Here is a 23,431-nt window from a genome sequence, read left to right on the forward strand (position 1 = left end):
TTTTACAGATAGGAAAATGGAGGCCTAGAGAGAGGAGAGGTTTCCCAAGGACACAAGAGTTAGTGACAGACTGGGGTTGAAGAACCGTGGCCCTTTAGCTGGCACAGACCAGCAGAAGCAGTGAAACCCTCTGCCTGGCTTCCTCTCCTTTCTGCTCACCGTTCTTAGAGATCACGTGATAGAGAAAGGGCCTGCAGGGATGTGGCTGCCGGCTGTGTAGACAGTAGCAGCAGTGCAGCCAAGGAGGGATAGATTGGCCTGCACTCTCCGCTCAGGACTGGACCCACCGTGTCCACTGGGCTTGGCCCCGAGAGGGACCATGGCAGCCGCAGTGCATGGGCAGCAAACAGGCACCAGACGTCTGCCGGGAGAGCAGAGGACGTGTGGAGACGAGGTGGGAACCACAGATCGCTCCAGGATGATCAGGGCAGAAGGAGCAGATGTGCTTGGGGGTCCCCAGATGGGAGTTACAGGTATGCAGATTCCAGCTCAGTGAGAACAAAAGGTTTCTAACAGTCAGAACTGATGAAGAATTAGATCCGTCTGAAGCTGCCTCAGAGGTAGTGAGTGTCTCATTGCTGGGGATGTACAACAGGGGCTGGATGGCCCTTGAAAGGGAGAACACGGAGGGGACTTCTAACCAGCTGGGGGGGCGGGGGCACTCAGGACAAGCAGCACCTGTACTTGGATGTTCACAGTCAGACCCATTGGCTTGAAGAGTCAGTTTGTTTATCTCAGCCGGGAAGAATTCAGTACTGAACTACAGCTGGGCTGGGAGGCTGGGCTGGAAGAGAGCAAAGTTAGAGGCCAGTCATGGATGGGGGTGAGAGGGGCAGTGGGGGACAGGTGCACACCTGGGGCCATGCTGCCAGAGACCAGCGGGTTCTCAGGGGCTCAAAGCTCACTGTTCCGGGCAGCCCCGCCTCCTCCCTCCCTGTGCACAGTAACCTAGCAACCCAGGTGCTCTGGAGCGGTTCTCCAGAGCTTTGACTTCCCACCTCAAGGTGCGGTGTGCTGTCCGGGGCTGGGAGGGGTAGAGGAAGCAGATGACATCAGAGACAGGATTCCCACGTCACTGCCCTTCCATGCTGACCAAGGCAGCCTGCCCACCCCCTGGGCTTCCTCAGTGGGGCCCTCTCGTGCTGGCATTCTAGGAGTTCCTCCATGACTCTCTTTCCTCCTAGAATCCCGTTGTCTAGGGTCTGCTCAGAGGAATGTGCCCAAAATGACCACCAAGGAAGGGTGCACCAAGGAAGGAGGGATGGAGCACCCCATACCCAGCCCGGCGATCCTCCATGAGGGCCCAGGTCCCATCAGGGCAGGCCCGGCTGGACACTGGGGCTCCGTGGTTACCCCGACACAGCTCTGTCTGCAAGGGAACAGTGGCCTTCTGAGTACTCAGGATGTGTCACTGTTGAGGCAGCAGCATGGGACCATAGAAGGAACTCTCAAGGCAGTTGCAGAAGCAGCCATACCACAATACCTGTGGGATCCATGCCCGAGTTTCTGTGAAGCGTGCCCTCTGATGCAAACAGGCCGAAAATCCATCTCTGAGATGGGTCTGTAGGAGAGGATTTCCGGCACAGCTCTGAGAGTACGATTCCTTTTCATCCCGGGTGCGCACCATTCCCTGGGCAGTAGGGGTAGTGGGACTACTCTTCAGGGACAGATGGCAGTTTGAGTCTGTTTCCACAGGAACGGGCTTGGAGTCCGGGGATCAGGGATGTGTGCAAAGTAAGGGGCCAGCAGGCCATTTGGGAAGAATCCTAGAGAAATCCTGAAGAGAAGGGAGTCCCTGGGCCTGTTTGGGGGCCCTGTGATAGAATGCCCTTTTATCTCCTGGTTCAGAGAGAGTACCTTTCCCATGGGAGAATTAGTTCCTCCTTTCTGGAGACAAAGGAACTAGAAATAATAGGCAATTTTGAAGAGATTTTAAATAAAAATATATATAAAACTTCAGAGAAATAAATGAAAGTGTAGCCAACGTAAATGAGAACAGATACTTATGAAATAAAAACAGGTGTATGAGTGTTGTTTTATACTCAAGCATTTCCATGTACAGACGCAGAAAAGGATTTTTGAAGACTACATCAAGTTGTGACTAGCAGTTAACTCTGTGAATGGGTTAGGGATTTATTTATTTAGTGAAAGAGCGAGAGAGTGAGAGACTCCATGAGCAGGGCGAGGGGCAGAGGAAGAGGCAGAGAGAGAATCTCAAGCAGATCCCCACCCCCTAACTGAGCATGGAGCCTGATGTGGGGCTCAGTTCCATGATCCTGAGCTGAAATCAAAAGTCAGCTGCTCAGCTGACTGAGGCACCCAGGAGCCCTGGCACATTTTAATTTTAAAATGATGGGGTGGGCGCCTGGGTGGCTCAGTGGGTTGAGCCTCTGCCTTCGGCTCAGGTCGTGATCTCAGGGTCCTAGGATCGAGTCCCACATCAGGCTCTCTGCTTGGCAGGGAGTCTGCTTCCTGAACCTCTCTCTCTCTGCCTGCCTCTCTGCCTACTTGTGATCTCTCTCTGTCAAATAAATAAATAAAATCTTAAAAAAAAAAAAAAATAGGGTATTGGCAGGGCCTCTGATTCAGCCTTTGTCACTAAGTATATGTCCCCATTCCATGACCTTATGGTCTTGGCAGTCATGGCACTTCTCGAAGCCTTTTCTGCACACTGAGGGGGACGGTGCACCTCTTCCAGAGGAGAAGCACCTCTAGCCTGACCAGTGCAGTGTAGACGTCGTCTTAATATTAGTCCCATTTCCCAGGTTGCCGCCCTGGTTTCGTTAAAGGCCATTTCCTTGGGAATTTGGTGGCTGCTAAGGCTGCCTCCGCCTCTGACAGCAGGGTGTCTCTGCCTCCCTGGATTTCCCCTGTCCTTGGACTCAGCCTTCCTCTGTCTGTGGAACACTCTTGCCAGATCTCCTGCACCTCCCAAGCCGGAGAGGAGGTGGAAGAGACTGAGGGCAGGGCCAGCAGCCTGGGCCAGAACCGTGGATAAGAACATCTGCCACCAGGCCTGCATTGGGATGACTGCTCTGCGCCCTTGGGTGTTGGAGGTTTAGTTTTGCATGTTTTGTCTAGAGCTTTGAGATCCCAAAGGCCAGATGAGTCGTCTCATGTGGTCAGATGTCCCTTGAAGAAGCCTGGAATTGAGGAAGTGGGCTAGGCCATCCTGTGGCTGGGCAGGGCGGCCTGTTAGAGGGAGGTGAGCTGGCTTCCCAGAGTGTCCCCAGTTCACAATGAGCAGTCCAGGTGGCAGCCAGGGGGTGATAACCTGGCATTAGTCACCTCGACCACAAAGGGAATGGCCCCAGTACTGAACATCGCAGCTGCTTGGATCAAGTGCCAGCTTTGCCAGCCACCAGGGGAAGGTGTGACATCTCTCAGATCCCCAAGGCCTGTGTGCTGGGGGCAGAGTAGGACTGGCAATGTCTGTACACGGAGCTGTCGCAAGCATAGTACAGATTGACGCCGGAATTCCAGCTATGTTTTCATGTGACACTTGGGTCTTGCTGTGAGCATGTTCCAGGGTGGAGAGAGGATCTGGGGGAACCTGGCCTCAGAGCACGGCCCTCCACCTCTTCTGTCCTCACAGCAGATAGTTCTCAGAGCCTGCCGTTCCAGGCGCTGGGCAGGGCAGCATCTGCAGCTGACACGAGAACCACTCAGCTCAGACCACAGGCGCTCACAGCCTGGCGTGTTCGGCCTGATCTCGTTACACACAGGTCTGCAGGGAGGGCCTGGGGGACTCAGAGCTGGCTCAGGGGTGGGCAGTCCCCAACACGGAGGGTTAGGTGAAGCTGCTGGTGCATTTGAGCCTTAAAGAGAGGGTAACTGGTCTCAGGCAGGGATGGCTGGGGGGATCTCAGCTGGACGGAACAGCCCAGGCAAAGCCCTTGGAATACAGAAGAGCCATTGGCGGGTCTTGTGCCTCACAAAGGAGTTGAGGCTCAGTTTTTGATGCTGGAGCCACGAAAGTGCAGCATCCACTCTGAGGGACCTGCCTTTGTGCTTAAGCCCCACTTCCTGACCCTGTCTCCCTGCATAGCTGAAGCACCTTACACTTGAGAAGGCCAATGTGTCTGGCCCAGGACAGCCCTGCCAGCTGGCTAGGACAGAAAGCATAGTCCTCCTTTTCATTGTAGGGTGAAGGCAGCTGAATGAACTTCCAAGACGAGTGGAGGTCATGGACTCCCAGCCTGGTCTCTTCCCACCCCTCCCAAATACTCCTTATTACACCGGGTCATAGGTCATCTGGAAGTGACCTTAGAGACCCATCTAATCCAGCCTTTGCCTCACGGATGGGGAGACTAAAGGCCCGGAGGGGATTGGTGATTGGCCTTGGGCTATCCAGCCGGCAGTTGACCACACTGACAGGAGATGGTGACTGCTTCCCACTGTGGGGGGGACAGGCCTAAACCGCTAGCCATCTGCCACCAAAAGCTCTTTACCCTCATGGCAATCCAAGATAGTGCCTGCACTCCCCAGCCCCTGCCTCTAGATCCCCTCCCTGGTGGACACCTCCACCTACAGAGGGGTCTTACAGAGACCCTTCCTAGCTGCTTTGGAGCACTGCCCTTATCCCCTTCTCCCTACAGAGCTCTCCCACTTCCCCCTTCTCCAGCCTGACTGGGCTCCCTCTCCAGCTGCTGACAGACATGTTGGCTTTCAGAACACTCACTCCAGCCTCAGGGAAGCAAGGGGTTGAGCCTTTAGATATTGGCACGAAAAGACCACCCTCTAACAGCTTCCTGTCTGGAAAGGCAGGCAGTGGGGAAAGGGAGGAAAAGTCTTGAAAAATCTCATTAAAAGGGTTCTTCAGGCACTTTGGACGACGAATGACTTTTTGCAAGTTCCAGTTTGATGAGTTTTTGCAAAGGAATCTGGACAAGATGAGGAAAATAGGACTTCAAAGACAAGGGTTTGCAGCTGGTGGGGGCAGGGAGGCAGGGTGAGTGCCAGGGCTCCCCTCCCCAGATGCAGGGCAGGCTGAGCCTGCTTTGGGCCCATCCCTGGGAGCGGGCAGACAGAGTGGTAATTAAAGGCCTCAAGCGGGGCAGGGGGACGGGCCACGCCCAGGTGGCTCAGTCGGTTAAGTGTCTAATTCTTTTTTTTTTTTTTTTAAGATTTATTTATTTATTTGACAGACAGAGATCACAAGTAGGCAGAGAGGCAGGCAGAGAGAGAAGGGGGGAAGCAGGCTCCCTGCCGAGAAGAGAGCCCGATGCGGGACTCGATCCCAGGATCCTGGGATCATGACCTGAGCTGAAGACAGAGGCTTAACCCACTGAGCCTCCCAGGCGCCCCTAAGTGTCCAATTCCTAATTTTAGCTCAGGTCATGATCTCAGGACCAGGAGATCAAGCCCCGCATCAGACTCCATGCTCGGCATGGAGCCTGCTTAAGATTCTCTCTCTCCCTCTCCCACTGGGTCCCTGTCCCCCATTCTCTCACCACCCCCACAAGGGTTGGGGGAAGTTCTTGCAGGGATGCCCGTACTCCTTTGACAAGAACCCAGGCCTGGCTTTCTTTAGGCAGTGAGAACCCCAACCCCTGTGGGAGACATGGCCCCAAGAAACCCCCACAAAGGGTCCTTCAGCTTTCAAATCCCCAAAGGCAAACTGCACAGCACCTTTGCAGATGTGGCCCAGATTCTGACCTCAGGAGATGCTTCTAGGGTCTGGCCTATTTCCCTCAGGTTGCAGCTCAGTCTTGATCATTCAGGAGCCTTCCCCACCTCCCCTGCCTTCACCCAACAAGTTCTGCCCCATTCAGTACCCTTTCTGTCCTGGATTCCAGCCCTCCAGGAGTTCACAGTCCGAGGGAAGAGGATATGTACACCGGAACCCATATACTCCTACATTTGTGGAACTGCTGAAGGGTTACCCAAGACAGAAAGGTCTTGGGGTTGTGAAAGAGGCAAAGCACCCGAAGACGGGGTGTTTGGAGGGTGAGCAGGTCAACTTATAGACAGGGCAGACTTGTGCAAGAACAACAAATAACACTTCCGCAGGAGCTGAAGAAAGACATGGCCCTAGTCTCCAGGCTGAGGAATGGAGGCCCTCTCCTCTGAGGTCGCAGGTCTCCCTGAAGGTTTTAAGCAAGGTGCAGTCATGTCCTCAGAGGTATATTCTAGAACCTTTAGTGAACCAGGGTGCACCATGAGTATTATCAAGGGAAAACCACCGCTTCTGCCTCCCTCGGCCCTCCCAAGCCCCCCTTTCCTTCCACATGCCCACAAACATGCCACTCAAGCCAGCACAGTCCAAGAGCCTAGGAGTCAGGCAGTCTGTGGGCAGGCATCAGGGGGGGATGCAGGGCAGCCCCGTTTAAGCTGCGAAGGGAAGAACATGGGCTCTGCAGTCAGAGATGACCTGAGTTTGAATCCTGGCTCCATCTTTTACCTTGCTAGGCACAGTGACTTTACTTTCCTGATCACTGCCTGGAAAACTGTGTAGGCCACTCTCATAAAGCCATTGTAAGAAGTAATGTGGCTCCGCAGGTTGGCCGGACGCATGGCCCCCAGCAGATAGGTGCTGAGTGTAATGCAGGTTTCCCAGAACTTTTAGACACTGGAGACAGCAGACTGGACAGAGCGCTGGACTGCCAGGTCAGAAGCCCTGGGGGCGAGACCTGGCTATATCTGCTCCTGGGTTCTTGGGCAGTTGTCTGCCTCCCGCATCCACAGAGTGAAGGTCTGTGGTTCGAGTAGTCCATTTGCTCCCAGGTTACGGGCTTCACACAGTTAGGGTGAGGTGCCTTTCCCCTACGTTCCAAGGATGGTGGGAAGACCAGGGCCCCATCTCCTCCTCCAAGCAGGGGAGGAGGCAGCAGCAGGACCATTTATCAAGAAAATGCCTCCTGCTCTGATTGCTTAGGGACACCCATCTGGTTTCTGCTCGAAGCTGCAGGTCTGCGCTGCCTGCCAGGACAGCCAGTCTCTGCCGACAAACGCTTCCTGGGGCTCCAGCGGTGGGTGGTGGGTGTAGCCCGGCCCGGAGGAGCAGATGGGTTGCATTCCAGGGGTGCTGGGGGCACGTTACTGGTAGAGTTGTTTTACTTCCTCCTTTCCCTTCATTGATTTATACAGTAAAGGAGAGAGTTTTCAAACAGTAGGCATGTCTGGGTCTGGGCAGGCAGGCAAGTGATTAATCTTAGTTTGCTGCTGCTGACAGCCAGGAGCAAGAAATAATAAAGGTTTGCAGGGTGAGGAGGGGGTGGGGGGTGAGGAAAGGCTGCTCGCTCCTTGGACTTCGCTTCCCTCTACCATGGACGCACCCCCTTGTTGGATCAACACTGAGGCTCCAAATACTGCAGGGTAACTGCCTGCTCCCAAGGGCGGGCCCCAGAACAGTCCCTCCGGCAGTGGCCCTTTTCCCAGCCATGCCCCTGAGGGCAAGGCCTAAAGGAAAGCAGGGTTGTGCACCCAGAGGACTGCCTAGCTGTAATGAGAGGGTCCCTCTGACTCCGTACTCTCCGAACTGCCAGGTGGGTGTGAGGGCTGGAGGAGGAGGGGCCTACAGAAGAAAGAGGTGGTCAGGCAGACAGGGACCCCAGGAGGTGCTGAGTGGGTTGGGGGTGGGGAGGGGGTCTTTGACATGGTCCAAGGAAGATTCAGCCCTGCGGGTAGGTAAGCAGAGTAAGGCCCTACCCATGCTGGGAAAACAGCAGCCCAGGAGAAAAAGCTTCCCACTTTTCAGTCCACAGTTAGTAATACATCCTATCACCAGCATCCTCTCCTGCCCCCACGAGAGGCAGCTTTGTGCAGCAGAAGACACAGGCTCTTAAACACCAGCTCTGCCTCCTCTTCTTCTTTCTTTCCTTTTCTTTTTTCTTTTCTTTTCTTTCTTTTTTTCAGCAAGCTCCATACCCAGTGCAGAACCCAGCGGGGGGCTTGAACTCATGACCCTGAGATCAAGACATGAGCTGAGATCAGGGGTCAGACGCTTAACCGACTGAGGCACCCAGGTACCCCACCAGCTCTGCCTCTTAATAGCAAGGTGGTCTTGGGCATAAGGGGCTTAACATATCTGAGCCTCAGTTTCCTCATCTGTAAAATGGGTTTTACAGTTACAGTAATGAAAAGACAGTATGTGTGAGATGCTTATTAGCATGTGCCTAGCATGTAGTAAGTGCTCAGTGAGTGAGTGAGTGGTAACTCACAGTCTCTGTTATAGACTTTGGAGAGCTATAGGTTGTTGAGGAAAGAGCTCAGTGTGGTTCAAAGCTTGTGGGTTATCTGGGTCTGGCCTAGAAGTCTCTGTCTACACCCATATCCATTCCCCTTTATTAAGGTGGGACTTTATGCAGGCAGCAACTCAAAACCCTGCATTGCTGTGACTGAGACTTCAAATCACGCAGAGCTAGAGTCAAAGCCTGGCTATGTGACCTTGGGTAAGTCATTTAACCTCTCTGCTCTCCTAGCTGAAGAGGATGAGCATCTCAATGAGCATTTCCTCATTTTCTCATGGGGAGGCATTTTTGTGGCAAGCCAGGACAGCAGCTCTGATACACTGAGTACACCAAGCAGAAACCCTGGGATTTAGGGAACAGAGATTTTCTTTTTAACTTAGATTTATTTATTTATTTTTGACTGTGGGGCGGCAGGGCCAAATCCCAAGCAGACTCACCCCCCCACCCCCCACCCCCCGAGCTGAGCTTGCAGGCCCACGAGGGCTGATCTCACAATCTCTTGACCCCAAGGCCACGAGCCAAAATCAAGAGTCGGATACTCAACTGACTGAACCACCCAGGTGCCCCAAGAAGATCTTTTAAATCACTAGGCCTGATGCCCTGTACGGGTGGAGCAGCTGGAGCCCAGAGAGGGGAAGGAGTTGCCCACCTCCTGGCTTCCCAGCCAGGCCCTATTTTCTGGCAGCATCTGAGTCAGGCTGAGGCAGGGGCAGCAGGGACAGGGCTGGAGTTGGAGGAGGTCTGTGTGTTTGCTTTCACTACGTGGAGGATTCCACTTCTTTTCCGGGCTGATGGAGGGAAAATGAACTTTCTGCTCAATTAGCGTGCAGTGTGGTTTCTCCTTCTAGAAGATTTAAAGGACATGCCACAGTTGGAGGCTCTTGCTCCTAACAGAGACTCCTCAAACGTTTCTTGCAGGGGATGAACCGACAACAGTGAGCCTCAGAGTGCTGAGTGAGTGAAGGAAGAGCTAGGCTTTCATGCATTCCAGTGCCCTCTTTCTGCCCTTTGGGGAATGCCTTTGTTTCTCTGAGCAGAAACGCCCCCAACCCTTCCACTCCAGCTGGGCCCCAGGACCATCACCAAAGTTTCTGAGCAGGACCTGGGCCACAAACCCATTGCCAGGCACTGCCTGGTATCTTCCCCAGGGCGATGTGTAGACTGGCCAGAGGCTCCTTCCCTCAGCTGTGGGAATCTAAAAATACTGGAGGGTAGTTTTCTGGCTCTGAAGTGACAATGTCAAGATACATGACCCAATGGCAGAATCCACTTTCTTCTCTGAGTCCGCTCAAGCAGCAGAGAAGCTGGGAGCATCTGGGGGATCTGCTGGCAGAGAGGGAAGTTGAGGGCAGCTCACAAGGGACAGCAGTGGCGTCTGTAGCTGGCAAGAGAGGTTTTCAGAAGCCCTGTCCGACCATGGGTGTGTCTGGAAGGGATCAGGGGTGCAGGCTGGCTGCTGGGAGTGCTGCAGTAAAGGACTAGGGCAGTGGGGTGGGGGCGGGGAGCACATGTTGTGGTGGAACTGATGAGGGTGAGAAAGAGGGAGGAGTCAGAACCCCATCTGGATTTCTGAGCAGTGGTATCGCCAGCTGCAGCATGGACTTGGAATGGTCAGTTTCAGAAAGACTGGGGAAAACACGCTTTCCCTAAGTCAGCTGACCTTTTTCCACTGCTGCTGAGAGATCAGAGATGACAGGCATCTACATCACAAAGCCAACCCATTCTCCAGCACACCCCCTGGCCTGCTGGTGCCAAGGAAGCCCGCTGACAGACTGGGTGTCCCCACCTAGCCACGCATGCATTTTTTGCTCCCCTGAGAGCTCCATGGTCCCTTGAGCCTCTGAGCCACCCTGATTACATTTCCAGCTGGTTTTTAATTATCTCCTATCAGCCCGCATAAATCCGCCTGTGTGGCTCGCCCGCCAGGGGAGGCATTCCAACTGCCCGTCCGTCGCCAGGAAACCTCTCATGCCCCAGGACAGCTTCTCCTCTGAGGCACTGGGTGGTCTCTCCAAATGAGAAAAACATTTCTTTCTAATCACATTTCTAACATCTTGTTAATATGACTTGTTTAATAATATTTTTGCAAAAGCCATCTGGGAAAGGCTTGGTTGGGGACTTGGGGAGGGCATATGGGTGCTTTAGGGACCGGCCATGGTGACAGACACAGATCTCGGCTCTGCCATCAGCGAGAGGCAGCAGCACAGAGAAGGATGCAGTGGGGGCAGAGAGGGGCAGGCAGAGGACGGGGCCTGAATCCCACCACTTCCCCCTGTATGAGGGTCACCCAGCAGGTGGCTTCACGGCTCCCAGCCTCCAGAGCCTGGAGGCTGAGGAGGAACACAGTAGGAGGAAGGAAGGCTGTGCTGCTGCGGGTGGGTTTGTTTGTGGAGCTTCTGGGCTTGCCCCAGGACAGGGCTGTGGTCTTAATTTGCTTCTAGCTAGGTCAGGGCCGCTGGAGGAAATACGATCAGCCCCCACCTAGAGGCATTTGGCCTGGCTTAAAACAGATAGCTTTGTACCATAAAATTCCAAGAGGCAGTGTGGCTGGCTATTCCCTAGACCTTCAGACCCTTAAAATCAGAAGGGTCTTGAGTCATCTGGGTCAAGACCCTGGCTTGGGGATGGGAGAACCAGACCCAGGAAGGGAAAAAGACACCCCCGGTATCCCGTGACAGGTCGCTGGCAGAGCCCAGGCACTGTCACGTCTGAGCCCCATGGCGCCACTGTAGTTTCTTCTCCCATTTTCTGCATCAGCGTTCTTGGTATTTGAGGCAGATTTATAAAATCAGGTGTCAGATTTTATAGCTCTTGTCTTTGCTCCCACGGTTCAAATGCTAAAACTGTAAAAATGATGATTGCTGTGTGTAAGTGTGTGTGCGCCTAGTGTCACATGCACACACGTACTTCCACTTTGCTGAGGAGGATGCCTCCCCACTCCTGTTCTTGGTGCCTCAGACCTTTTCCTAGACGGCTTCCCTAGTGAGCAGCCGCCTTCTCGTTTCCAGCCAGGGCTGATTTCTGCCACTTTTAGTGTCTTGTTCTTTTTTTTTTTTTTTTTTTTTATAAGATTACTTCACCCAGGAGAAATATCAGAAACAATTGGTTTGGCAAAGCCAGCTTATTAGAAATGCTTTAATTAGAACTTTTTTTTTCCCTCCCTATTTTCTTTTTGAATATCCACACACTGCTCATGGTTCCAGGCAGCATGGGAACCAGCCTGCCACCTTCTCATCGGACTTTGAGGGCAGGGCCAACAAACAGATCAGCAGTGTGGCTGTCACGGCTATGATCACACTGTGTGCCAGGCCTTTAACTGGGCAGGGTGACGGAGGCACATGAGTCTCTCAGCTGGTAGTCTGGACAAGGGAACAAACAGGTAGGTGTGATATAAGGAGATGTGGCAGAGAATAGGTGAAGGAGGAAGAAAGTTAAGTTTGACCAGCGGCATCTGGGAAGCCTTCCTAGAGAAGCTGGCATTGGATCAGAGCTGTGGAAGATGATAATTTATTGAGAAGTAACAGCAAGGGGCACCTGGGTGGGTTTGCCTTTGGCTCAGGTCATGATCCCAGAGTCCTGGGATCAAGCCCCAAATCGGACTCCCTGCTCAGCAGAGAGCCTGCTTCTCCATCTCCCACTCCCCCTGCTTGTGTTCCTCTATATCTCTCAAAAAAAAAAAAAAAAACCTGAAAAAAAAAGAGAAAGAGAGAGAGAGAGAAGTAACAGCAAGGTAGAAGGATGGTTAACTGGGTTTGGGATTGGAGGAGAGGTCTCTGCACTATCCTTTCTTCCTCTGGTCCCAACTCGCGTTTTCAGTTGTCTCTACCATAGGAGCCCCTGGGCCCTCCAACCCCAGCCCAGGTGACAGAGACATGTCTTATAAACTCAGAAGTCCGTCAGCTCTCTCTGGCTTGTCCCAGCATCCCCACTTCGCCATCAAGGAAAAGGGCTCAGTAAGACCTGGGGCTTACCTGTGACTATGACAGTACCCTACATACCTGGTTTTTCATTTTTTTGATCTCCCACTTTCCCAAGGGCAGGCCATGTGCCATCATGTCCAATTGACCCTGAAAGTGTCTACCCCACCCAAGCTGGACATAGCATCCAAGAGAGCCGTGCATTTACACAGCGCCCAGCAGGCTCTTTGCAGGCCCAGGTACGTAGGAGAAATTGATTAGAACAGGCCCTTGCCGAGTGTCCTCTGAGGCAGGCAGAATTATACCAGTAACACTGATTAAAAATGCGGGGGTGGGGTGAGTTCTGACACAGTGAAGATAAGACCAGTGAGGCAGCAGATGAATGAGATCCGGTGATCTGAGCACACCCAGATTTCAGACCCACAGTCTTCTAATGTTAGCATAATCCCACTTGGACTTCATATTTTCGGGCCAGAAAAATACCTTTTCTGTCTTTAATGGTTCCAATCTTAACCAAAAAAGTATTCTATGAAGAAACTAGGGTTGACTATTTTACTCTTGTAGGAGTTGTGTTTTTTAAAAACCAATCAGTTCCATATAGTAAGTAACTTTTTGAAACCCAATTACTTGCAGCCATGCTGAAAAAAACTGTAATTAATGTGGTCAAATCCTAGCCAAATAATAAAATGAAAGCTTTGTTGTGTATCAAGGCAGAAATCAATTTCATTAGGGAGCAAAGAGCCGGAGATTTAATTTTGAGAAAATTCTCCACCCTGTGGACAGAGGTTGTCAAGAAGCTGCCAGAATGAATGCCCAGCACAAGAGGACTTGCCCTCCAGAGCCCAGATTACTGAGGGCTGACTGACCTTTCAAAATTGCATTTGCAAACCTTCTGAATGTAGCCAAAGCCAGTGATCTTTTGCTTTTTAATGTTCTTGGACCTCGTGTTCCTTTTGGTTTGGTCAGGAAGTGAATGTTATCTTCACCTAATAACACTTGCACGTTGGTCAGATCCTGTCCTTTGGACCTTGGGAGGAGGTGGCCTTAGGAGGTCAACAGACACCGGAAAGGGGTTTAGCAACGACCTGGTGTGTCCACATTGATGATGGGGTCATATGCAGACAACAGGGCTGAGGGCGAAGCTGGACAGACCCACAAGGGACAATGCCCAGTTGCAGGACACTAGTGCATGAGAGATTTTGAACAGCAGGTGAGACCAGGATGGGAAAGGACAGGAGATGCTGCCCTGTGAGGACAACTGGAGCCCCGGGTCTGCTTCTGCTTCTTCGATCTTCTGGTCTCCGAGGAGATTTTCTGGGATGGAAGGCATGACTGTGGTCACACAGAGCTCGGAGCTAAGGCTATGGTCACTGAGCTGCTCTAAGTCCAAGAAAGAATTTCCCATGGTCAGAGCCATCAAAATGTGGAAGGGATTGTCTCAGTAGGAAGTAATCTCCCCAGGGCTGAGGGTAAGAGATACAAGCTGGACACTAAATGTGAGTATTACAAAGGTATTTCCATCACGGGATAGAAATAGAATGGGGGTCCTGAAACCTGAATGTGCATCAGAATCTCTTAGAGAGCAAATTAAAAGCAGATTTCGTTCTAGGGACACCTGGGTGTCTCATTCGGTCAAGCGTCTGACCTTTGAGATCAAGTCATGATCTCTTGTTCGTGGGATCGAGCCCCTTGTTGGGCTCCATGCTCAGTGGAAAGTGCGCTTGAAAGATTCTCTCCTTCTGCCCCTCCCCCATCTAAATAAATAAATAAATCTTTAAAAAAATAAAAGATCTGGTTCCAAAGAGACCCAAGGAGCCTCAAGTTTAACAAGTCTTGAGGACTGTGATGTGGGCATTCTGAGGCATGTTTAAAGAAACACGCGGTCCTCTTCCAGCCCTGGCGCTCTGGCACTTCTGTAAGTAGGTGAGTCCTTTTGTTTAATATCCACATAGTCATTCCTTCTTCGTCATGTGGTATGAACATCTCCTGTGTGCCAGGCTTCAAAGCTTTACTGGTTTGCGGGACCTTGGGGGTCCTCCAGTCCTGTCCCTTCATTATAGAGATGGGGAAACTGAGGCCCAAGAGGGCAGAAGCTGGAGTTAGGACCAGGTTCCTAATGTCTGGTACAGAGCTCTTTTCACTTGCTTTCCATGGTCTTCAGAGCACATTGAAAACTACTCCCATTTCACAGATAAAGAAACTGAGGCCCAGATTCCCAGGACTGTTGGGGAGTTTTTCCACAGGAGAAGAACTGTCATTGATATGATTTGCAAAGGCCCTTGGCCAGGATGTTTGGGTGGCTTGCAGCAACTGTGTGCCTTTGAAATTCCAGAGAGGAGAAAACTACCCTCAGGTTAGGGGCACGGTCACTGGCAAATGGATCTGTTTTAACTTGTAGTCTTTAAAGACCCCTCTGGATTTTCTTTCTTTACCTTTTTTTTTCCCCCTTTTTTGAAGCAAAACTATAAGTTGGATCAGGTGCTCTGTGGGGAAGTCCCCTCCTTGCTCTGCTAATGGATGCCCTCTGTCAGTGAGCAAGGGAAGCCCCCACCAGCACAGGAGTTGGGCTGGGAGGATAGTAGGCGCTGGCCCCATGATTGGAGGAGAAGCATGAGATTCGGGGTGTGGAAGATTGCCGCTTCCCTCCGCTCTGCACCCCTCCGCCATCCTCACTCTCCACTTTGTCATCCCCCATCCCTGCTGACAGCTGGTGCCCAAGCAGCCCTATACCTGATGACATGGGGGTGGGTGTCGGGGGATTCCAGCCCCTGATTCACTGGGGACTTAGAGCAAACCTCCACCCCTCTCTCGGCCTCCGAAGTCATCTGTGAACTGAGGGCAGGGAACCAATAGTCTTAGAAGCCTGTGCTGGATATCTGGTCTGCTCAGAAATGGTGAATGCAGAGAAGTACACATCATAGGTACTTAATAAATACCATACATCATGTATGACCAATTTTTTTTTTTTACGATTTTATTTATTTGAGAGAGCTAGAGAGCACAAGTGGGGGGAGGGGCAGAGAGGGAGGGTAAAGCAGACTCCCTGCTGAGCAGGCAGCCCAGAAGTGAGACTTAGTCCTAGGACCCCCAATCGTGACCTGAGCCAAAGGTGCCCCTGACCAGTACTTTTTAAGCACAGAAACTTCTTTCCTCTTCTTTCCTATTGTTTTCATGTGGACCCCTGTGGTAACAACATGCTTTTGAGAGGGCCATGAAATGCCACTTGATTTTTTTTTTTTTTTTTTTTTTAAAGATTGTATTTATTTGAGAGAGAGAAAGAGCGTGAGAGGGAGAAGGTCAGAGGGAGAAGCAGATTCCCCATGGAGCTTGAAGCTGATGTGGGACTCGATCCCTGGACTCTGGGATCATGACCTGAGCCAAAGGCAGTGGCTTAACCAACTGAGCCACTCAGGTGCCGCACAGGGAAACTGATGTCAGGGAAGTACACACCCTCCCCAGTGTCACCCAGGGACAGAACCAGGGCTGGAACCTAGGCCTTCTACCCTAGCTGGGTGGGCTGCCCAGTTGGAGGAGGTGGTCCAGCAGCCCGGACTCTGCCTGGCCATCCATGGCTTCTGGGCTGCCAACACGGCTATGAATGATAGATCAGACAGACGGGAAGACACATTCACTGCTCGGCCCAGACCGCATGGAGCCAGCAAGATGAACCAGATGGGCAGTAACTTGTATGCAGACTCCAGCAGAGCGGTTGGAAACAAAGCCGTGTCAGAACCCCGAGCCTCAACACCTGCCAGACTAGCTCACGAACTGCCTACCTCAGATGTCAGACAGTCCTGGGAGAGGTGGGAGCTCCATTCTACAGGTGAGGAAAACTGAGGCCAAGGGAGCCACAGCTCAACATGGCAGGACAGGGACTCAGACCCAGTTCTGGGGGACCCTGAATCCATAGGCGGTGGTTCCTTTGGGAGCTGTCCTGCTTCCCTTGTGCCTCTCTGAGTCCTCTCCGCAGCCACTGGGGCTCACCCCCACAGCTCCCTGTTCTGGTCCCTGTTCTGGAGCTTCCTTCAGGCTGGCACAGCCCCCCGACCTGCTGGCTGTGGGGGTGGTGGGGGCAGAGGTTGGGCCTTGGAAAGAGCCTGGACCCCTTAGTAGCCAAGCTGTTTGGCCAGCTCTGTGTTGCGTGTCAAGCCCTCAGATACGAAGCCAGACGATCTAAGCTTTATCAAGCATTCACACTTCGTTCCCAAGGACATTCTCACTTACCCTCATAACTACCGTTACATACTCCCATTTCACAGGTGCAGATTTTTAGGCACTGGACAGTAGTACGTGTCAGCTTTAACCTCCGTGCTGCTGGAATTGGGGGCTGGATTAGTCTTTGTTGTAGGGGCCATCCCGTGTGCCCTAGGTTCTTGAGCAGCGCCCCGGGTTTCCACCAAGATGCCGGCAGCCCCTGAGTTTCCAGGCATCGCCGAATTATCCGCCAGAAGGGATAAGCTCACCTCAGTGGAGAAGCACTGCTCCAAGGAGAGTGTGGTCTGGGAATGACTTGTTGCAGCAGATGGAGACCACTCGGGGACAAATGCGTTCTCTCCATCTGTGGGCACAGGTGTTGGGACTCCTGTCGTCATGGTGTCTTCCCTAAGCCTGGGGATCCACTATACCCAGGGGTCTGCTGGTTTGTCTTCCTGCATTGAGGCTAGCCACCCTGCCTTGCCTTAGTTCTCCTGGCTGCTGCTGGGGTGGTCCCCACCCACCTGGGGGGTGTCCTTCACTGACTTGAGTGCTGGAGAGCCTTCTTCCACCTTTCCCAAATGGGGACACTGAGACTCAGGGAGAAGGGATTTGCTCAGCCAATGATAGCAGTGGGATCAGTTTGAATTCAGTCCAGCCCCCACCGCCACCCGAACCTGTGCTAAACACAAAAAGGTATTCACATTCCTAGGAGAGTCCTCAATTAGAAGTAAAAGGGGAAACCAAACAAAACACGCTAGACTGACATGCCCCTTCCCACCCCTGCCTCCGCCCTTCTTGAAGTTTTCATGTATGCTTGGTGGAGCCTGAGAACCGCTGGGAATACCGGACAAGGGAACTGCAAAAGTCCCCGGGCCTGACGCCCAGGCATCATTACCCTCCTGCTTTCACACCTCCAGTAACGGGAGGCTCACTCTCTTGTCATCCTTAATTCTTAAAGTCCTCCTGCCTAAAACTTTGTTAGTCTTCTCCTGAAAAAATCACCCCAAATGCATTCATTTTGGCCTACCTGCTGCTTTGTGTGGCACAAGGCAAACCTTAATGCCTCCCCATGTTTGCCGGGAGAGGCCTCCGCCACCTCTCCTTCTGCCTGGAGATGGCTGTTTGTCATGATTTACTGGAGGCCCTCACCCTGGGCCGCCTACTTAGTGCTTGAGAAATGCCCAGGTGGCCCAGGAAGGCTAATCACTGCTGATGCATTTATTGAAAGTCTAATTATTTGGTTGTAAATCAAGTCTCGTTGTGCTCAGCAGCGTTTACATTTAAACGCTTGTTTGCCATAACTTGGCACGTGCGTCTGAGGCTTATCGCAGTGAAGGCTACTTTGGAAGGCGGTGGGCGGCACGCAGGTGTTTGCCAGGTGATCTTGTAAGCCCCCGCCCCCAGCTCCCTTGACTCCTAGACGGTGACCCCTGGAGGGAGCCTCCTGTCCTCTGGCTCGGTACATACATGCTCATGTCCTCTCACTGTCCTCCAGCCATCTTCTCATCTGTGCCGTGGGCGTCTTGTGGGTAATGCCAGCCCTCGCAGCATCTTTCTGAAGCCAGAGGTTGGTCCATTTGTGGACCGGGGTGACCACTAACATTGTCGTACATTTCTGTGTCCCTGGCCCTTTGCTGGAAGGTCCCAGTATCTGTGGATGCCAGCCTGCACATAGTAGGCCCCTCAGGAGATGGCAGCCAGGTTCCTGTCCCCTGAGGGCCCTTGGCACCTGAGTTCTGTGTATTTCTCTACCCCTGGCCCAGGGCTCTCACAGCATGTTCTCTTTGGAGTGGCTACACACTGCTCATAGGTATGGCTCTGCCCCCTAGTAAGCTCGCTCAGCTGGTCCTCACTGGCTGTCCCAGGACCAGTGCTGTCCAGACAGAGCAGCTACTGTGTCTGGCCTTGGGGGCGGTGGCTTCCACCCTAGCTGGGCCACCCTGAGGGACAGAGCGGAACAGCCATCAGGGAAAGATAGGTGGATCCTCGTTGCTGGCTCAGGACAGACCCTCACTAGATAGCGGATGGATGGATGGATAATGGACAGATGGACCACGTACTCAGCTGTGGGCCAGGCAGGTACTGAGGGCCGGGAGGGAAGTAAGGCTTGACCTACTGAGAAATATCACAACGAGCAGATGAGATTCTTAAGCTCAGGAGCTCGCAGAGCCACAGGGAGCCCATGTCTCAAGGCAGAAGGAGACCGAAGGCCCACCTAGACACCTGGATCCATCTGCTTTGGTGGCGGAGCAGGGGAAGGGGAAGCAGTGGTAGCTTCAGATCCCGGAACACTCACCTCAGGCTAAGAAGAGAACATAGACTTTAGAGTTGGACAGCCCTAGGGAAACCCCAGCCCCACCCCGTCCTGTGGAACTTGGCACACAACGACCCTCCGACCCACCCAGCTTCAGTCTTCCTATCTGTAAACAGTGGTAGTGACACCAACTTAGCAGTGTTGCCGTGGGCTTCCGTGAACTAACCTGTAGCACCAGCTCAGCTCCTTGCCTGACATACACCGGGCGTGTGAGAGGCACGGGTGGCGTTCCTTGTGCAGTGTCCTTTGCCATGGTCAGCTCTGAGCCAAGGGACAGTATTCTGGGGCATCTCCGTCAAGGGAGCAGTTCCCTACCCACCCACCCTTCAGTAGAGGGGAACCAAAGATCCTCTCTGGGTGTGGATTCCTGTAACAGGTCCTACACACTAGTCCCAAAAGGCAATTTCCTTGCCTTTTCCTGCATAAATATTATATGCAAGTATTTTTAAGTCATTTCATCATGAAAAGAAGTGATTTAACATAACGATTACTCAGAATCCTTCATGAAATATGCATCAAGCAATTAGGTCTAAAAGCGAGAGGTGAGGCCTTGTACCCTGCTCGGGCCGGCAGCTGCGGGCTGAGTGATGTTTTATTAAAGCCCGTGATTATGAGACGAGGTGGGGCCTGTTATTAGGCCCGGCTCACCAGGCACGTTTGATAATCCTGGTGATGAGGAGGTGCTTTTTGTGATGTTAATGAACGAACTAAACGCAGTGACAGCCCCAGCACCCCCAGCCTCCGCCAGCCGTACATGACTCATTAGACAGGTCAGCCACTGGAGACACCCCTAATTGTGACTTTGCTCTCAGAAGATGTCCTATCAAAGGAGGCAGGACGGACACAGGAGTCTGGCAGGCGGCAGCAGCCTGTCTGAACTCCCTGGGGACCAGTGCCCCCCACCAAAAGGGGTGATGGGGAGGCAGCCTGGCCCAGGACCTGCCCCTCGAGATCCTGGATGCAAGGGCTCTAGGTTTTGGCTGCAGCTACAGCCCACCTTGCTGTGTGCCTTGGGCCCGAGCATTGCTCTCTCCAGCCTCAGTTTCCTCCCAGGTTCCCCAAGAGGGTGAGAGGAGAGGGTCCTCAGGTGGCTTCGAGCTTCAGAAGCTCTGTCCAGAGTGGCCACAGTATCCCCGGGCACACTGGGCGTCTGATGCACACTGTGTTCTCCCTAAAAATTCTTTTTTTTTTTTTTTTAAGATTTTATTTATTTATTTATTTGACAGAGAGAGAGATCACAAGTAGGCAGAGAGAGAGAGGAGGAAGCAGGCTCCCTGCTGAGCAGAGAGCCCGATGTGGGACTCGATCCCAGGACCCCGATCGGGATCATGACCCAAGCTGAAGGCAGCGGCTTAAACCACTGAGCCACCCAGGCGCCCTCCCTAAAAATTCTTGATTTTTTTTTTCTCTTCTCATGTGAGACATCTTCTGTGTTGAGTCAGGAGTCATTCAAGCCATCCCTTCACAGCTGTTTTTAAATCTTTAGTGGTTGTTAGGTAACATCTCACTCGTGGGGACCTTGTGGCCGTCCGATCAGGATGTATCATCACAGCCCATCTCTCGGGTGTGTGTTGACAGGGTTCTACCTGACCTTTTCGTGAGTCGGAGTTTGACAGATTGTCTCAAAAACCAAGCCTGCTCGTCTCTCAGGGCCTGCCAACGCCATGGGATGGGTCACCACCCTGTTTACATAGTTGGGAGCTTCACCGGTCAGGATGGGCCATTCCCAGTGCTTGGGGTGACCTTTCCGGGCCAGCCCTGTGCTGTCTGTGGCCCACCATCAGCCCTGTGGAGCAAGCACCTGGGGACTGAGGCCAGAGTCGAGGAGTTACTTGTGCAAGGTCTAAGGTGTCTCTCCTACCACCCTGCCTGACCTCACATGGAGTGTTGAGGGCTAAGTACGCTTCCTTTTCAGAGCTGATGGTACTGAGGTCAGGAGCATGGACCCTGGGAAAGGCCCAGCAAGGAGGGGAGCAGCACCGCTGCTGACTGCTGGGTGACACTGGGTTCGCCACCTTCTGTCTGAGCCTCGGGGCTCAGCATACAGCCTAGATCCCAGGAAATGCTCAGGAAACATTGACCGTGATGACCATTCAGGCCAGTGCCCCATGAGACTACAGGGCAGTGGGCAGCCCTGGAATGGGGCATGTGGCTGCCCCCAGGCGTCTTCCTACAGGACACCGTCACAGAGTGGGCAACAGCTTAAGCTTATACATGTGGAATCCAGGACCTTAGGCCTGGAAGCAGCCTCAGAGGTCATCCAGTTAGCCTCCCTGCCTCACAGAGGCCGTGGACGCAGGGACAGAGCCAAGCACCCCCAAAGAACCACCTCGGGTCCAGCGAACCATGGGGTGTGCAGTGCCTGAGCCCAGCGGGCAGGGCCGCTCCTCCAGGGGGCCCCTCACGGGAGAGCCAGCTAATGGGCCCTTATCCCTGTGCCAGGCAGTGGTCATGCCAGGGACTGTGGGGAGGTCATAGGGCCCAAGTCCTCTGCCTCGGTCCCCGAACTTTATTAGTTCAGAATCCTAAATCTGTGTGTAATGAAATCTGAGTGCTGGAGGCACTTGAGGGAAGTGCTGACAGCTGCCCTTCCCAGCCCATGTCTGTTGACGGGGAGGTTTTCAATCACCTGGTGGCCATTCCGCCTGAATGGCGGAGCTGATGGTCTGGGAACAGAGCAGCTTCCAGTTCTTCTGCCTCTGGCTCTGTCAGCTGTTCTCACCTTCCCCGCCCACTTCCCTTGCTGCCTGTTTTAAGAACGACCGCTGTAAAAATGTCCCATTAAACCATAGGAGTAACTTCCCTTAACCTCCTTAAAAATGAAATCCGCTCCGCCTGCAACTCCATACGCCTGCTGCGGCCCACAGCGAGCTGCTGGGATCCCATCTTACACAGCCTGCACTTTGCACCCCGCTGTAGACCTGGGACAGTCGTTGACGCCCAGCAGTCTGGCACCCAAGACATGGCCCCTCTCGACCCACTCGCACAGAGAGGCATGACGGTCCCAGGCCCCACGCCCACCCTGCTCTGTGATCTCTCCAGCGTGGTGGGTGGCTAGTCTCCACTTAACTGGGGTTGTACTTTTTTCATGGAATGCACACCGTTTCCTTCCCAGCAGCTGAAGCAAGCGCGCCTCCTGCTTCTCAGAGGCGTCGGAAGCAATTCTCCAATGAAATGACCCTTCACTGAGGAGCAGAACTTGCCACAGGCTCTGTAATTAGAACATTGTCAGCCTTAAAAAATCTTGATTTAAATTTTAGTTCTTTACAGGAATTATTCTCTCTTGAAACATAATTGCTCTCCGAACGATTTCCTTTAAGCTGAGGGTGACATTTCTAAATACGTTATTATGAGCAGATGTATTGCTCAGTGCCCGCCCTTCATTAAGCATTTGCTCTGCCATTTGAAAATGGTCCTGGAGTACAAATTGACACGTTAATAGAGCAGCCGCTGGTGCGTGCGGGGAGCCCAGTCCGGACTGGAAGCGATGCGTGTGAGCCCTCCACTGCCCCTGTGGGAGCTGCCGGAGCAAGAGGGCTGGAGCTGAGGAGCTTGCAGACTTGTGTCCACATGGAGCTCGGTGTCGCCGGCGGCTGGGCCTTGGTGTCCTGGAATCCTGGCCCCCAGGGCTGGTCACAAGTTCTCAGTGCCAAGGGACAGGGTCTAGAGAAGGCAGCAGGAGGTCCAAGTCCTAGCTCTCTCACTAAGTGACAAACATGAGGTAAATTGGACTGTCCTTTGGAAACCCAAGCATCTGCATGTGTGGCAGCAACATCATAAAAGGTCAGGCTGGAGCTGAGTGGGCAGGTAAAAGGTGGCTCAGGCAAAGGCAGATTGACCGAGGAGTGCATGATCTAATGTGGCCGGAGACCCGGGTGGGAGGTGGGAGGGGTCTGTGAGGGCCAGGTAGAAGCAGTGTGGCCCTTGCCATCCAAGAGCTATGCCCCCCACAGCGTGTTGATGTAGCTGGCAGGCTGTGCTCTGATCTCTGAGGGACCCACACACTGCCCTTTTCAGCAGGAGCCATGCCTGGTGTGTACGGACTGGGCCCTGCTCTGTGGAACTTTCCGTAATTGAGAAGATAAGTAATTGCAGTTCAACAAAGCAAGTGCTGATGGAGGCATGAGTATACTCAATGCAGTCAGAGGAAGAAAGGAGCTCTACTTGTAGGAGCCTGGAAGACTTCCTGGCAGAGGAAACACTTGGGCTGGGCCTTGGAGGAAGAGGCAGAGTTCATTCAACAGAGGGAAGAAGTCCAGAGAAGAGAGGGCCTGCATAGGGGCAGAGCTGGGGTGGGGGGGGGGAGAACGCGTGTTCTCATGACATTCTATTGGCTAAATCTAGTCACATGTTTGCAGTGGCTGCAAGGGAGGCTGGGAAATGTAGTCCCTGGCTGGGCCACCCCTTCCTAGTGACAGTAGAGTACTATGGAAAGGGGAGCATCAACAGCTCTCCTGTCATTCCTGCCATGCTGTTTCCTCATCTGTAAACAGGGTGGGGGGTTGGCAATGACCTGTCCCGCGTACTTGTTAGGGAGCTGGAGACTTATACACTGTGCCTGCCATGCGAGGCTTAATACTGCATCAGCAACAGGAAGAGGAGCCAAGACCAGGGATTTGTATTCCGGAAGGAGCCTCCAAAGCTCTTGAGGCCCAGAAGACTCTCCAGCAGTTTCTGTTGCTGGTTCCTAGTCTGTGCTGGGCAGGGGGGTTCCTAGTCTGAGGGGCAGCTGCATTTCATTTGGCCCTGGGTAGCATGGCTGTTCGACCTTGGTCACTCTGCAGATCCCAATAACCTCCGTGTTTTGTTCG

General features: G+C 53.0%; 1 protein-coding gene and 1 long non-coding RNA gene across 4 annotated transcripts in view; both read left to right on the forward strand.

Annotated features, from left to right (window-relative positions):
* SHB (SH2 domain containing adaptor protein B) overlaps nt 1-23,431 on the forward strand; it is a 136,773-nt gene that overhangs the window by 112,477 nt on the left and 865 nt on the right. Inside the window, exon 6 of one of the 3 annotated variants that reach the window (XM_032306805.1) lies at nt 15,585-15,594. The exons of 1 other annotated variant lie outside the window; for it this stretch is intronic. The gene's annotated coding sequence lies outside the window, so the exon portion shown is untranslated. Of the gene's footprint in view, nt 1-2,315; nt 2,326-15,584; nt 15,595-23,431 lie in introns of those variants that run through there. One more of the 3 variants, XM_032306806.1, reaches the window with a different exon arrangement.
* LOC116570142 lies at nt 836-23,428 on the forward strand. The gene is made up of 3 exons (XR_004277295.1): nt 836-846; nt 9,675-9,683; nt 22,594-23,428. It is a non-coding gene; the product is annotated as an uncharacterized LOC116570142 (long non-coding RNA).

This window comes from Mustela erminea, chromosome 12 (genome assembly GCF_009829155.1).
Source record: "Mustela erminea isolate mMusErm1 chromosome 12, mMusErm1.Pri, whole genome shotgun sequence".
NCBI lineage: Eukaryota > Metazoa > Chordata > Mammalia > Carnivora > Mustelidae > Mustela > Mustela erminea.